Below are 16,616 nucleotides of genomic sequence, written 5' to 3' on the forward strand. Positions count from 1 at the left end.
AGGGGGTTGGGCATGGACATCCCTCCCGATGTTTTGGGTCTTTGTAAAAAGGCCCTACCAATCCGAGGCTGCTTGCCGTCCCAGATGAAATTAGAAAATATCCTATCTAGAGAGTTAAACTTCTTTTTGGAAATGAATACAGGGATATTCTGGAAAAGATATATAAATTTAGGAATTATATTCATTTTAAGTAAATTAATACGCCCAGCCAATGATAATGGTAACACACGCCAACGCTCCAAATCTTTTTTGCATTTGTCAATTAAAGGAGAAAAATTAAGTTTATATAATAGCTGAAAAGAGCGGGGGACAGTAATCCCCAGGTATTTAAAATGGGATGTTACCCTCTTGAAAGGGAACATGGAAGCAGGAATATTAAGGGCAGTGGGGTTCAGAGGGAAAACTTCACTTTTTTGCATATTGACCTTATAACCGGAGAGTTTCCCGAACTGTTCCAACTTAGATAGAATGGACGGAAGGGACTTTGCGGGATTGGTGATATATAGGAGGAGGTCGTCTGCGTACAGTGACACTTTATGTACCTTATCACCTCGGATTATCCCCTCAAAGGTGCGACACTGTCTTAAGGAAATTGCAAGCGGCTCAATCACTAAGTCAAAAAGCAGCGGCGATAGGGGGCATCCCTGTCTTGTTCCGCGGTACAAAGGGATATAGCTTGATTGTACTTCATTTGTTCGAACTGAGGCTAAGGGACCGCTGTAAAGTAATTTGACCCAGGAAATAAAAGTGGGTCCAAAACCGAATCTTGAAAGGGTATCGAAAAGGAAGCCCCATTCCACCCGATCAAAAGCCTTTTCTGCATCTAAGGCTACAATAATTTCAGGAGAATAAGACTCTGACTGGGTGTACAATATATCAAGGAGCCTACGGGTGTTCGAGAAGGAGTGTCGTCCTTGAACGAATCCTGTTTGATCAGGTGAAATGAGGGCTGGGAGAACCTTTTCTAGGCGCTTGGCAAGACACTTTGCTAAAACCTTACAGTCCACATTGAGTAAACTAATTGGGCGATAAGACTCACAGCGAAGGGGGTCTTTGTCTTTTTTAGGAATTAGACAAATAGAGGCTTGCCTCAATGTTTGTGGCAGCTGGCCGTGCAGGAGGGCTTCATTGTACATATTCAAAAGTAATGGGGAAAGCTCACTAGAGAACTTTTTGAGAAATTCCACTGGGAACCCGTCGGGCCCAGGTGTTTTCCCAGACTGCATGCAGTTAATGGCTTCCCGAACCTCTTCAACTGTCAATGGATTGTCAAGAGTAGATCTCCAGGTATCATTCAGCCTAGGTAGATTCAGTTCCTGATAAAAAGAGTCTGTTTCACTGGGGCCAGTGGTGCACTCAGAAGTATATAATTTACCATAATACTCAGCAAACGTGTCATTAATTTGTTTGTGGTCAGTGACCGTGGAGCCTGAAGTGGTCTGTATTTGAGTTATTTGACGCGACATGTATGACTGTCGAGCTTGGTGAGCCAAAAGTCTGCCCGCTTTGTCCCCAAATTCATACACAGTATGTCTGGCCCTTAGAAGCAGGTGCTCAGCCTTGGCGGTTGAGGCTAGATCAAAATCGGTTTGAAGACGAATCCTCTTCTGATAGAGTTCAGGAGTAGGTGAGGATGCACACTGTGCATCTAACTGGGCTATATTATCACTGAGTTCCTTTAATTTAGAGATGTTTTCTTTTTTACTGTGGGAAGTGAAACTAAAAATCTGGCCTCGCAGGAAGGCTTTTAAGGTCTCCCAAAGAATACCATGAGAGATATCTGGCATGGCATTTGTTTCAATAAAGAACTTTATTTGAGTGCTCACAAATTTTGTAAATTTAGAGTCCGAGAGTAAAAGAGAGTTCAAGCGCCATGTTCTGCATGCAGGGGGTTGCTCAGGGAAAGACAATTCGAAAGAGAGTGGGGCATGATCGGAGATGACTATACTATGATATGTGATGCGGTCTATAAGGGGAATAAGCCGAGTGTCTAGCAAAAAATAATCAATTCGAGAGTAAGTACTATGAACTGGCGAGAAAAAAGAAAACGCTCTACCAGTTGGAAAACTAAACCTCCAGGGTTCGAACAGCCCGTATTGTTCTATATAGTTATGCATGACTTTGGCTGACTTGGAAAGCGGTCCAGGTTTGGCAGTGGAGCGGTCTAGCTCAGGACTAAGAACGCAATTAAAGTCCCCACCAATAATTAAGTTATGAGCGTCAACATCGGGCAGGGCTGAAAAAAAGGATTTCATAAAAACCTCATTGTCCCAGTTAGGAGCGTATATGTTTGCTAGAATTACAGACTTATTAAGGAGTTTACCAGTGACTATCACATATCTACCGTTTGTGTCGGCCACAATTTTCTCAGCTGTGAATGAGATATCTTTGTGAATGAGTATAGCAGTGCCTCTGGCCTTGGAGTTGAATCTCGAGTGAAAGACCTCCCCAACCCAGCTTCTACGAATTCTATTAACATCAGCATTGCGAAAGTGTGTTTCTTGTAGAAACGCTATGCCCACATGCAGCTGAGAGAGATGGGCCAGTACTCTATTCCTTTTAACTGGGTGGTTTAAGCCCTTTACATTCCAAGAGATCAAATTGAGCTTTCTATTCTTAACCCCAGTCATTTTGTTCAATAGGAAATCGATGCAGGTGAGTATAACTGGTATCCTTATGGTGAAAAACTTTAAGTAGTGCAAAACAAAAAAAAGTTAAAAGAAAAGAAAAAGGGAGAAAAACAAAGAAACACAATCCAGAGGATATGCCCCCCACCCCCCCATGGCACTTACCCAAACTAAGTGCTGTACTTATCCAATAACTACAACAGCTTCTAAGATGCATTAAACCTAACGCATGCATCTTAGCACTCCTCACCAAACCAAAAATTGGAAGTGACAACTTATATCATCATCATTAAACCAAGAAAATGATAATCATAGTAATTTAGCAATAAAAGATAGAAATTTACTTTACTGAGAACTTAGCATAATTTTGCAAAGTTGCAAAACATGTCTCTAGTAAGATGGATCACACACATAAAATAAAATAAAATAAAATAAAATAAACCCTCTCTTTTTCCTTCTTCCCTAATACACAAATAAGAAAGTGAGAGGGGCAGGGATCCGTCTGCATCCGACACGGATAATTAACTGAGCCAGTGCAGTGGTAACTTTAAGTTGTTTGTCAAATGCACACAAAAACAAAAAAAAAGAAAAGAAAAAAGAAACAAAAAGAGTGAAATTAAACTGGTCTCATATGTTAACTTTCATAAATCACAGCAGTTCGACACGGACCAGTAAACATAGAACCACTTACAGACTGTGATCAGGGGGAATGATCTCCAACAGTACACACATTTCAGCGGTCAAAAATGAGAAAACCAGCCGGTTAGTCCTCTAATGCGGGCATATCGCCGCTCCCCGCGGCCGCCGAAGCTTCCCCCGTCTTCTGGATATTTGCTTTGACAAAGGCGGCTGCATCCTGCGGTGACTTGAACTCGTGTTTGGACCCGTTATATGTGAACCGGAGGGTTGCAGGATATGCAAGCGAGTATTTCACGCCAGCCTCCTGAAGTTGTTTCTTTACTGGGTTGAAAGCCGCTCTCCTTCGAACCAGGTCAATGCTGAGGTCAGGATAAAAGCTGATCTTCTTTCCCCGGTATGTCAGCTGTCCAGCTCGCTCCCAGGATAAGCGTAGGATCAGTTCCTTGGTCCGGTAATGGTGCAGACGGGCGATCATGGCTCGCGGGGGCCCGTTTTGCTGCGGTGGTCTGAGGGCGCGGTGAGCGCGGTCCACTGTTGGTTTATGAGGGAAGCTGTCCTCCCCGAATACCTCCACCAGGAAAGTTTCCATGAAGGTGGTGGGATGACCGCCTTCAATTTTTTCCGGGAGGCCAACAACTCTGATGTTCTGCCTTCGTGACCTGTTTTCCTGGTCATCCACATGAGCACGGAGTTTTTCATTCTCAGCCTTCAAATCAGCATATGAGCGCTCCAGCGCGGTGACTCTGCCGTCCACGTCGTTCAAACCTTCTTCCACCTCCTGAATTTTAACGACGTGAGATGAGACTGTGGACTGCAGCGTGGCAACCGTGCAACGAAGCTCCGACAGGATCTCGTCTTTCATGTGGTCGAGCAGTCCCTTCAAATCTTCACGGGTGAATTGCGAGCTCGTGCTAGCTCCAGCCTCTGTAGCTCCGCCGGGGCAGCTACAGCTAGCTTCGGTCTCGCTCGACTGGGCCAAAGCCGACTGGGTTGCTCTCCTGTTGGGTCTTCCGCTCATCATGAAGTCCTGCTGTTTGCCGAGTCTTACAACAAAGTTCTACACACCAAAATGTGTGTGTGTGGTTCGGATAATTTGATGATAAAAGTGAATAAATCTCGAAACAGGTGAGGAGCGCAGGAGTGTGCGTCTTCACTCCGCCATGACACCTTGACCTCTCAAGAGTGCAGCTTTGATGTCTCAGTGGATTGAACAGTACAGCTTTGATGTCACAGTGGAACGACATATCCAACTGTGATGTCACAGTGGATCAAACAATGCACCTTTGATGTCACAGTGGAACAACATAACCAACTGTGATGTCACAGTGGATCAAACAATACAGCTTCGATGTCACAGTGGAACAACCTAACCAACTGTGATGTCACAGTGGATCAAACAATGCAGCTTTGATGTCAGTCGATCCAACAGTACAGCTTTGATATCACAGTGGAACAACATAACCAACTGTGATGTCACAGTGGATCAAACAATGCCACTTTGATGTCACAGTGGGTCAAAAAATGCAGCTTTGATGTCATTGTGGAACAATCATAACCAACTGTGATGTCACAGTGGACCACACAGTGCAGCTTTGATGTCAGCTTTGATGTCAGATATAAACAGTTATAATTGTGGAACAATCACAACCAACTGTGATGTCACAGTGGACCACACAGTGCAGCTTTGATGTCACAGATAAACAATCATAACCACAGTGGAAAACCATAACCAACTGTGATGTCATTGTGGAACAATTATAACCAATATTGATATCACAGTGAATCGAACAGTGCTGCTTTGATGTCACAGGGGATTGGACAGTGCACCTTTGATGTCACAGTGAAACAATCATAACCAACTGTGATGTCACAGTGGAACAATCATGACCAACTGTGATGTCACAGTGGAACAATCATCACCAACTGTAATGTTACAGTGGATCAAACAATGCAGCTTTGATGTCACAGTGGATCGAAAAGTGCAGCTTTGATGTCAAAGTGGAACAACATGTCCAACTATGATGTCACAGTGGACCAAACAGTGCAGCGTTGATGTCACAGTTGAACAATCATAACAAACTGTGATGTCACAGTGGAACAACATGACCAACTGTGATGTCACAGTGGATCAAATAATGCAGCTTTGATGTCACAGTGGAACAATCATAACAAACTGTGAGGTCACAGTGGAACAATCATAACCAGCTGAGATGTTACAGTGGATTGAACAGTGCAGCTTTGATGTGACAATGGATCGAACAGTGCAGCTTTGATGTGACAGTGAAATCACAAAACCCAATGTGATGTCACAGTGGAACAATCATAACGAACTGTGATGTCAGATTGGATCAAACAGTGCAGCTTTGATATCACAGTGGAAGAACATGACCAACTATGATGTCACAGTGGCACAAAGTCCATCTTTGATGTCACAGTACAACAATCGGAACCAACTGTGATGTCACAGTGGATCAAATAATGCAGCTTTGATGTCACAGTGGAACAATCCTAACTAACTGTAAGGTCACAGTTGAACAATCACAACCGACTGTGATGACTGGATGAAACAGTGCAGCTTTGATGTCATAGTGAAAATTTCATAACCAACTTTGATGTCACAGTGGATCAAACAGTGCAGCTTTGATGTCACAGTGGAATAATCATAACAAACTGTGATGTCACAGTGGAACAAACAGTGCAGCTTTGATGTCACAGTTGAACAATCATAACCAACTGTGATGTCGGAATGGATCAAACAGTGCGGCTTTGATATCTCAGTGGAATAACATAACCAACTGTGATGTCACAGTGGAACAATCATAACCAACTGTGATGTCACAGTGGATCAAACAGTGCAGCTTTGATGTCACAGTGGAACATTCATAACCAACTGTGATGTCACAGTGGATCAAACAGTCCACCTTTGATGTCACAGTGGAACAATCATAACCAGCTGAGATGTTACAGTGGATTGAACAGTGCAGCTTTGATGTGACAATGGATCGAACAGTGCAGCTTTGATGTGACAGTGAAATCACAAAACCCAATGTGAGGTCACAGTGGAACAATCATAACGAACTGTGATGTCAGAGTGGATCAAACAGTGCAGCTTTGATATCACAGTGGAAGAACATGACCAACTATGATGTCACAGTGGCACAAAGTCCATCTTTGATGTCACAGTGCAACAATCATAACCAACTGTGATGTCACAGTCGATCAAATAATGCAGCTTTGATGTCACAGTGGAACAATCCTAACCAACTGTAAGGTCACAGTTGAACAATCATAACCGGCTGTGATGACTGGATGAAACAGTGCAGCTTTGATGTCATAGTGAAAATTTCATAACCAACTTTGATGTCACAGTGGATCAAACAGTGCAGCTTTGATGTCACAGTTGAACAATCATAACCAACTGTGATGTCAGAGTGGATCAAACAGTGCAGCTTTGATGTCTCAGTGGAATAACATAACCAACTGTGATGTCACAGTGGAACAATCATAACCAACTGTGATGTCACAGTGGATCAAACAGTGCAGCTTTGATGTCACAGTGGAACATTCATAACCAACTGTGATGTCACAGTGGATCAAACAGTCCACCTTTGATGTCACAGTGGAGCAATCATAACCAACTGTGATGTCACAGTGGACCAAACATTGCAGCTTTGATGTCACAGTGGAACAATCATAACCAACTGTGATGTCACAGTGGACCACACAGTGCAGCTTTGATGTCAGCTTTGATGTCACAGATAAACAGTTATGATTGTGGAACAATCATAACCCACTGTGATGTCATTGTAGAACAATAATAACCAACTGTGATGTCACAGTGGATCAAACAATGCAGCTTTGATGTCAGTCGATCCAACAGTACAGCTTTGATATCAAAGTGGAACAACATAACCAACTGTGATGTCACAGTGGATCAAACAATGTCACTTTGACGACACAGTGGGTCAAAAAATGCAGCTTTGATGTCATTGTGGAACAATCATAACCAACTGTGATGTCACAGTGGACCACACAGTGCAGCTTTGATGTCAGCTTTGATGTCGGAGATAAACAGTTATGATTGTGGAACAATCATAACCAACTGTGATGTCACAGTGGACCACACAATGCAGCTTTGATGTCACAGATAAACAATCATAACCAACTGTGATGTCACGGTGGAACAATCAAAACCAAATGTGATGTTACAGTGGATCAAACAGTGCAGCTTTGATGTCTCAGTGGAACAACATAACCAACTATGATGTCACAGTGGAACTATCACAACCAACTGTGATGTCATTGTGGAACAATTATAACTCACTGTGATATCACAGTGAATCGACCAGTGCAGCTTTGATGTCACAGTGGATCGAACAGTGCAGCTTTGATGTCACAGTTGAACAATCATAACCAACTGTGATGTCATTGTGGAACAATTATAACCAACTGTGATGTCACAGTGGATCATAGAGTGCAGCTTTGAAGTCTCAGTGGATCGAACAGTGCAGCTTTGATGTGACAGTGGATTGAACAGTGCAGCTTTGATGTCACATTGTAACAATGCTAACCAACGGTGATTTCACAGTGGAACAAATAGTGCAGCTTTGATGTCACAGTTGAACAATTATAACCAACTATTATGTCACAGTGGAACAACACAACCAACTATGATTTCACAGTGGATCGAACAGTGCAGCTTTGATGTCACAGATAAATAATCATAACCAACTGTGATGTCACGGTGGAACAATCCAAACCAAATGTGATGTTACAGTGGATCAAACAGTGCAGCTTTGATGTCTCAGTGGAACAACATAACCAACTATGATGTCACAGTGGAACAACACAACCAAATGTGATGTCACAGTGGACCAAACAATGCAGCTTTGATGTCACAGTGGAACAACATAACCAACTGTGATGTCACAGTAGATCAAACAATGCAACTGTGATGTCACAGTGGAACAACATAACCAACTGTGATGTCACAGTGGGTCAAACAATGCAGCTTTGATGTCATTGTGGAACAATCATAACCAACTGTGATGTCACAGTGGACCACACAGTGCAGCTTTGATGTCACAGAAACAATCATAACCAACTGTGATGTCAAGGTGGAACAATCATAACAAAATGTGATGTTACAGTGGATCAACCAGTGCAGCTTTGATGTCTCAGTGGAACAACATAACCAACTGTGATGTCACAGTGGAACAATCGTAACCAACTGTGGTGTGATTGTAAAACAATCATAACCAACTGTGATGTCACAGTGAATCGAACAGTGCAGCTTTGATGTCACAGGGGATTGAACAGTGTGTGTCACTGTGGTGTCACTATGGTGTCACTGTGGTGTCACAGCTTTGATGTTACAGTGGATCGAACAGTGCAGCTTTGATGTCACAGTCGATCAAACAGTACAGCTTTGATATCACAGTGGAACAACATAACCAACTGTGATATCACAGTGAATCGAACAGTGCAGCTTTGATGTGACGGGGATTGGACAGTGCACCTTTGATGTCACAGTGAAACAACATAACCAACTGCGATGTCACAGTGGATCAAACAATGCAGCTTTGATGTCACAGTGTATCGAATTGATGTCACAGTTGAACAATCATAACCAACTTATTTGCAACCGTAGCTGTTTGTTGTCCTCAACCTGTTCTCCCTAAAAAACCTACACAGATCCATATCCTTCATACATTGTTCTTTTTTCTACATATTTCTCCTTTTATCGCACCATGCACTTGATTTTATGCACCATGCACTTGATTTTATGTATTCTTGTATGTATTCTATTCTTGTAAAGTGTCTTTGAGAGTTTTTAAAAGCGCTGTACAAATAAAATGTATTATTATTATTATTATTATTATTAACTGTGATGTCATTGTGGAACAATTATGACAAAATGTGATGTCACAGTGGATTGAACAGTACAGCTTTGATGTCACAGTGGAACGACATATCCAACTGTGATGTCACAGTGGATCAAACAATGCAGCTTTGATGTCACAGTGGAACAACATAACCAACTGTGATGTCACAGTGGATCAAACAAAACAGCTTCGATGTCACGGTGGAACAACCTAACCAACTGTGATGTCACAGTGGATCAAACAATGCAGCTTTGATGTCACAGTTGAACAATCATAACAAACTGTGATGTCAGCGTGGCTCAAACAGTGCAGCTTTGATGTCTCAGTGGAATGAAAACTACAGGTTTGATGTCACAGTGGAATGAAATGACCAACTGTAATGTCACAGTGGATCAAACAATGCAGCTTTGATGTCACAGAAACAATCATAACCAACTGTGATGTCACGGTGGAACAATCATAACCAAATGTGATGTTACATTGGATCAAACAGTGCAGCTTTGATGTCTCAGTGGAACAACATAACCAACTGTGATGTCACAGTGGAACAATCATAACCAAATGTGATGTCACAGTAGATCAAACAATGCAACTGTGATGTCACAGTGGAACAACATAACCAACTGTGATGTCACAGTGGGTCAAACAATGCAGCTTTGATGTCATTGTGGAACAATCATAACCAACTGTGATGTCACAGTGGACCACACAGTGCAGCTTTGATGTCACAGAAACAATCATAACCAACTGTGATGTCAAGGTGGAACAATCATAACAAAATGTGATGTTACAGTGGATCAACCAGTGCAGCTTTGATGTCTCAGTGGAACAACATAACCAACTGTGATGTCACAGTGGAACAATCGTAACCAACTGTGGTGTCATTGTAAAACAATCATAACCAACTGTGATGTCACAGTGAATCGAACAGTGCAGCTTTGATGTCACAGGGGATTGAACAGTGTGTGTCACTGTGGTGTCACTATGGTGTCACTGTGGTGTCACAGCTTTGATGTTACAGTGGATCGAACAGTGCAGCTTTGATGTCACAGTCGATCAAACAGTACAGCTTTGATATCACAGTGGAACAACATAACCAACTATGATGTCACAGTGGATCAAACAATGCAGCTTTGATGTCACAGTGGAAAATCATAACCAACTGTGATATCACAGTGAATCGAACAGTGCAGCTTTGATGTGACGGGGATTGGACAGTGCACCTTTGATGTCACAGTGAAACAACATAACCAACTGCGATGTCACAGTGGATCAAACAATGCAGCTTTGATGTCACAGTGTATCGAATTGATGTCACAGTTGAACAATCATAACCAACTTATTTGCAACCGTAGCTGTTTGTTGTCCTCAACCTGTTCTCCCTAAAAAACCTACACAGATCCATATCCTTCATACATTGTTCTTTTTTCTACATATTTCTCCTTTTATCGCACCATGCACTTGATTTTATGCACCATGCACTTGATTTTATGTATTCTTGTATGTATTCTATTCTTGTAAAGTGTCTTTGAGAGTTTTTAAAAGCGCTGTACAAATAAAATGTATTATTATTATTATTATTATTATTAACTGTGATGTCATTGTGGAACAATTATGACAAAATGTGATGTCACAGTGGATTGAACAGTACAGCTTTGATGTCACAGTGGAACGACATATCCAACTGTGATGTCACAGTGGATCAAACAAAACAGCTTCGATGTCACGGTGGAACAACCTAACCAACTGTGATGTCACAGTGGATCAAACAATGCAGCTTTGATGTCACAGTTGAACAATCATAACAAACTGTGATGTCAGCGTGGCTCAAACAGTGCAGCTTTGATGTCTCAGTGGAATGAAAACTACAGGTTTGATGTCACAGTGGAATGAAATGACCAACTGTAATGTCACAGTGGATCAAACAATGCAGCTTTGATGTCACAGAAACAATCATAACCAACTGTGATGTCACGGTGGAACAATCATAACCAAATGTGATGTTACATTGGATCAAACAGTGCAGCTTTGATGTCTCAGTGGAACAACATAACCAACTGTGATGTCACAGTGGAACAATCATAACCAAATGTGATGTTACAGTGGATCAAACAGTGCAGCTTTGATGTCTCAGTGGAACAACATAACCAACTGGGATGTCACAGTGGAACAATTGTAACCAACTGTGATGTCATTGTAAAACAATTATAACCAACTGTGATGTCACAGTGAATCGAACAGTGCAGCTTTAATGTCACAGGGGATTGAACAGTGTGTGTCACTGTGGTGTCACAGCTTTGATGTCACAGTGGATCAAAGAGTGACGCTTTGATGTCTCAGTGGATCGAACAGTACAGCTTTGATGTCACAGTGGAATGACATAACCAACTGTGATGTCACAGTGGATCAAACACTGCAGCTTTGATGTCACAGTGGAACAACATAACCAACTGTGATGTCACAGTGGACCACACAGTGCAGCTTTGATGTGACAGTTAAACAATCATGACCAACTGTGATGTCACAGTGGAACAAACACTGCAGCTTTGATGTCACAGTTGAACAATCATAACCAACTATGTCACACTGGAACAACACAACCAACTGTGACGTTACAGTGGATCAAACAATGCAGCTTTGATGTCACATTGTAACAATGCTAACCAACTGTGATGTCACAGTGGATCGAACAGTGCAGCTTTGATGTCACAGTGGACAAAACAATGCAGCTTTGATGTCACAGTTGAACAATCATAACAAACTGTGTTGTCAGAATGGATCAAACAGTGCAGCTTTGATGTGTCAGTGGATTGAAAAGTACAGGTTCGATGTCACAGTGGAACAACATAACCAACTATGATGTCACAGTGGAACAAACAATGCAGCTTTGATGTCATAGTGGAACAATCATAACAAATTGTGTTGTCACAGTGGATCAAATAATGCAGCTTTGATGTCACAGTGGAACAATCCTAACCAACTGTGATGTCACAGTGGATCCAACAGTGCAGCTTTGATGTCACAGCGGATCCAACAGTGCAGCTTTGATGTCACATACAGTACACATACAGTTGAAATACAGAGCACACAGTAGAAATACACATCACACAGTAGAAATACACTGTAGATATACACAGAAGCAATACACATCACAGTAGAAATGGACATCACACAGTAGAAATACACAGTAGAAATGGACATCACAGTAGAAATACACAGCAGATAGTAGAAATACACAGTAGAAGTTCACATCACACAATAGAAATACACAGTAAAAATACGCAACACACAGTAGAAATATACCGTAGAAATATACAGAGTACACAGTAGAAATACACATCATACAGTAGAAATATACTGTAGAAATACAAAGTAGCAGTACACATCACACAGTAGAAATACACAGCACACACTAGAAATACACATCACACAGTAGAAATACACATCACACAGAAATACACTGTAGAAATACAGAACACACAGCAGAAATACACTGTAGATATAGAGCACACAGTAGAAATACACAACAGAAATACACAGTAGAAACACAGCAGAAATAGACAGCACACAGTAGAAATACACTTCACACATTCAAAATACACAGTGGAAACACAGCACACAGTAGAAATACACAACAGAAATAAATCATCACAAAATACACAGCAGAAACACAGTAGAAATAAACAGAACACAGTAAAAATACATAGAAATACACAGAAACACACAGCACACAGTAGAAATACACAGTAAAAACACACAGCACACAGTAGAAATACACATTGGAAATACACAGCACACAGTAGAAATACACAGTACAAATAGACAGTAAAAATACGCAACACACAGTAGAAATATACATCACAGTAGAAATACACCGTAGAAATATACGGAGTACACAGTAGACATACACAGTAGAAATACACATCACACAGTAGAAATATACTGTAGAAATACAAAGTAACAGTACACATCACACAGTAAAAATACACAGTAGAAATACACATCACACAGAAATACACTGTAGAAATACAGAACACACAGCAGAAATACACAGAAATACACAGTAGAAATACACAGAAACACAGCAAATATACACAGTGGAAACACACAGTAGAAATACACAGCACACAGAAACACACAGTAGATATACACAGAAATAAACAATACAAAGTAGAAATACGCAGTAGAAATAAACAATACAAAGTAGAAATACACAGTAGAAACACGCAGCACACCGTAGAAATACACAGCACACAGTCAAAATACACAGTATAAATATAAAGCACACAGTTTAAATACACAGCAGAAATAAACAGCACACAGCAGAAATACACAGTAGAAATACACATCACACAGTAGAAATACACTATAGAAATATACATCACACAGTAGAAACAGACCATAGAAATACAGAGCATACAGTAGAAATACATTGTAGAAATACACATCACACAGTAGAAATAAACAGCACACAGTGGAAATGCACAGCACAAAGTAGAAGTACACATAAGAAACACGCAGCACACCATAGAAAAACTCAGTAGAAACACAGTCAAAATACACAGTAGAAATACAAAGCACACAGTAGAAATACACAGTAGAAATACACACACAGTAGAAATAGACCGTAGAAATACACATCACACAGTAGAAATACACAGTAAAAATACAGAGCACACAATACAAATACACAGTAGAAATACACAGCACACACTTGAAATACACAGTAGAAATACACTGCACACAGTACAAATACAGTGGAAATACACATCACAATAGAAAAACACAGTAGAAATACACTTCACAATAGAAAAACACAGTAGAAATACACAGCACACAGTACAAATACAGTAGAAATACACCGCAGAAATACACATCACAAAGTAGAAATACACAACACAGAAATACACAGCAGAAATACACAGTAAAAACACAGCAGAAATAGACAGCACACAGTAGAAATATACTTCACACATTCAAAATTCACAGTAGAAACACACAACACAAAGTAGAAATACACAGCACACAGTAGAAATGAACAGCGCACAGCAGAAATACACAACAGAAATAAATCATCAGAAATACACAGCAGAAACACACAGTAGAAATAAACAGAACACAGTGGAAATACACAGTTGAAATATACTGAACAAAAATATAAACGCAACACTTTTGTTTTTGCTCCCATTTTTCATGAGCTGAACTCAAAGACCTAAAACATTTTCTATATACACAAAAGAACCATTTCTGTCAAATATTGTTCACAAATCTGTCTAAATCTGTGTTAGTGAGCACTTCTCCTTTGCCGAGATAATCCATCCCACCTCACAGGTGTGGCATATCATGATGCTGATTAGACAGCATGATTATTGCACAGGTGTGCCTTAGTCTGACCACAATAAAAGGCCACTGAAATATGCAGTTTTGCTTTATTGGGGGGGGGTCAGAAAACCAGTCAGTAGCTGGTGTGACCACCATTTGCCCACCAGAGCTGTTGCCCTTGAATTGAATGTTCATTTCTCTACCATAAGCCGTCTCCAAAGGCATTTCAGACAATTTGGCAGTACATCCGACCGGTCTCACAACCGCAGACCACGTGTTACCACACCAGCGCAGGATCATCTGAAACCAGCCACCCGGACAGCTGCTGCAACAATCGGTTTGCATAACCAAAGAAAGAAAAAAAAAAGAATTATGATTGATTGATCGAGTGATTTGAATAATGGAAGGCTATAGAGGGCCTGTAGTATTATGAATGAGTTTCTCAAGGTGTATGGATTTAATTTTGATTTAGTAGTGCTGGTTTTAAGTTGATCTCTAAAAGGCTATTGCAATGGGCTGGCTCTATCATTATTATTATTATTATTATTATTATTATTATTATTATTTGTGCACATTATTGACTGAATTTTATAATGAATGACATTAAAAGGAACTTACATTCTAAATTTTTTGTTATAACTGTAGTCACAGCACTCATTTTGTCTGTATTGTTTTGTTTTCTGATGGCAGTTTTGATGTCACGGCCACTTTTCCTTAGAGCGTCTAATTATTATCTAGATGCAAATATTCTTTGGGGCTGTCTTTAAAATCTTGCAGCTCTGGGTCCTTATTAAAGACCCTAGCATCCATGCATTGACACAAGCATGGAAGACTGAATAGCTACCTTAAGTATGGTAGCTCAAGTGGAAGTCATATTTTGTCGTTTGGTTTTTCTTTTTATATTTTTGTATGTATTTTTGGGTATCAAAGGTTTCTTGAGGATGGATTAAATATTCTCTATAAAAATAAGGCACTTAGGTCTACAGGATATAGGTTGAATGAACTTGGTAGACTTAAATACAAGTAATAGAAAACAGAATGTTATGTTTTAGTGTATGAATATTAATTTAATTTCATTGAATGTGAATGGCCTGAACAAGCCAATTAAGAGGAGTAAAGTGCTCGCACAAATGAAGTCGCTAGGAGGAGACATTGTATTTATGCAGAAAACACGTCTGTCCAAAATGGAACATGAGAAATTAGCCAAATTGTTTAAAGCCCAAGTCTTTTATTCGTCTTATCACACATCCAAAAGAGGTGTTATAACAATGATAAGGAACCATCTTCCATTTGAAGTAGAAAATGCAGTATGCGATAAAGAGGGCAGATATGTCTTTGTGGTAGGGAAGATAGATGGAGAATATATTACATTATTAAACATATACAACCCTCCCGAAGACGGGACAAGTTTAATTGAGAAGATTATTGATATAATTACAGTGCAAAGTAAAGGCATAATTGTGTTAGGGGGAGACTTTAACTTACTTATGAATGGAAAGATGGATTCACAAAGTAATAGAAAACATAAGGCCCAAAAAGACGCTCATTTGATGAGAAAGTTCTCTAAGGACATGGGATTACTTGATGTATGGCGAACCTTAAATCTAACTCAAAGGGATTATACATATTATTCCCCAGTTACAGGAAATTATTCAAGGCTTGACTATTTTTTTATGTTCTCTAAAGACCTACCAATAGTTAAAAACATTAAAATTGGCCATATATATCTCTCAGATCATGCACTCTTACAGATGACAAAGAGTAGCATGGAGAAAAGTGCTGTTATCTGGAGGTTTAATAACTCTCTTATTTTAGAAAAGGAATTTAAAACAAAGATAAGAATTGTGCTACAAGAATATATAAGGCACAATGACACAGGATGTAAATCCATTAATACTATGGGAAGGGGCAAAAGTTGTCTTACGGGGGGAAATAATAGCATAATATGCCTCATTTAGGAAGAAACAAAAAGAAAAGGCAAACACTTCACTTGAAAGGAAAATTGAGGAATTAGATGAATGACTTTTTAAATATGGAGATAGAAAAATCTTTGTCCTTCTTAAGACAAAGGACATATGATGGAGGCCCCAGAGCAGCAAAGGTGTTAGCTTATAAACTTAAAAAACAGCAAAAGAGAGTATCA

The sequence above is a fragment of the Pagrus major genome, chromosome 19 (genome assembly GCF_040436345.1).
Source record: "Pagrus major chromosome 19, Pma_NU_1.0".
Lineage (NCBI taxonomy): Eukaryota > Metazoa > Chordata > Actinopteri > Spariformes > Sparidae > Pagrus > Pagrus major.